Below are 1,842 nucleotides of genomic sequence, written 5' to 3' on the forward strand. Positions count from 1 at the left end.
CTGGGATACATGGTGGTGCTCTCACCTGCTGGGGTGGTCAGAGCCCTCCCTGGAGGCAACCTTTCCTCTGTCGGGGAAAGTGTGCAGATGTCTGCAGCTCAATTCTGCTTCCTGGCTGAAGATGCAGGCCAGAAAGGGTCCCTGTCCCAGAAACTATGTTGCTTCTGCAGGGTCCATGCTCTCCTGCACAGATTGGTCTCTGGGTTACCTGGAATACAAGATTACAGTTCATTTTAAAAAAAGATTTACTTTTTTACTTTATTGTATGAGTACAATGTTTCTGTCTTCAGACACATCAGAAGAGGGTATCACATCCCATTACAAAGGGTTATAAGCCACCATGTTCCTGCGAATTGAACTTAGGACCTCTGAAAGAACAGTTAGTGCTCTTAACTGCTGAGGCATCTCTCCAGTCCTCTATGGTGCATTTTTTAGAACCTACTATTCCACAACAAATTCCCCAAAGAGTCCTTACTGTCCCCTCCAACTATCCATAGGCAATTCCTCTAAACATTATACATTTACAGATTTTCCTATTTTTGATATATCATGTGAGTATAAGCTCTTCAAGAATGACTTCCTTCTATTAACATGTTTTCAAGATATGTCTGCTTAGTTCTATGTGCCAATAATTGTTCCTATTGTTGAGTAAGAATAATATGTCATGGTTGTTTACATAGTCTTTTGCTGATGCTTTGTTCTAGTTAAGGACAACAAAAAGTAGCACTTCCATGAATACTAATATACAATCATTTGTTTAAATCAATTATTATAGTATAGTCATATAGTAATTGTGCATTAAGCTTTTTTCCTCATTTGAAATTTTAGCTACCATGTTTTCAGAACATTACTCTTGTAAAAGCTATCAATGACCCTTATCACTAAATCATAGCTATTGTTGTAATAGAGTAAACTTCATGCAGAACACACCATACCTGCTTCATCCTTTAGCAAGGTCAACCCTGTATGGAAATGGTCCAAGTGTCCATATGAAGCTGGATACCTTCTGTAATCAAAGGACATAGTCAATAAGAGAAATTGGCACCCTACAGATTGGGAAAAAAATCTTAACTAACCCCACATCTGATACAGTGTTAATATCTAAAATATATAAGGAACTCAAGAAGAAAACCTCAAAAAAAAAAAAAACCCAAAATAACTCAATCAAAAAATGGGGTATAAAGCTAAACGGAGAATTTTCAACAGAGGAATCTCAAATATCTGAGAAGCACTTAAGAAATTTTCAAAGTATTTAGTCATCAGGGAAATGAAAATCTAAGAGACCTGAGATTCCACCTTACACCATTCAGCATGGCTAAGATAAAAAACTCAGGGGACAGCACATGTTCGCAAGGATGTGGAGAAAGAGGAACACTCCTCCATTGCTGGTGGGATTACAAACTGGTACAACCACTCTGAAAAACAATCTGGAGGTTCCTCAGAAAATTGGAAATAGTTTTAGCTGAAGACCCAGCTATTCCACTCCTTGGGTATATTTGCATTTACCCAAAAGACACTTTTCCATACCACAAAGGCACATACTCCATTATATTTGTAGCAAACTTATTTATAATAGCCATAAGCTGGAAAAAACCCAGGTGTCCCTCAACTGAAGAATGGATACAGACAATGTGGTTCATTTACCCAGTGTAATACTATTCTGCTATTAAAAACAAGGACATCATATAAGATACAATTTGCTAAACGCATGAAACTCAAGAAGAATGAAGACCAAAGTGTGGACACTATGCCCCTTCTTAGAATTGGGAACAAAACACCCATGGAAGGAGTTACAGAGACAAAGTTTGGAGCTGTGATGAAAGGATGGACCATCTAGAGACT

This window comes from Mus caroli, chromosome 12 (genome assembly GCF_900094665.2).
Source record: "Mus caroli chromosome 12, CAROLI_EIJ_v1.1, whole genome shotgun sequence".
Classification (NCBI taxonomy): Eukaryota; Metazoa; Chordata; class Mammalia; order Rodentia; family Muridae; genus Mus; species Mus caroli.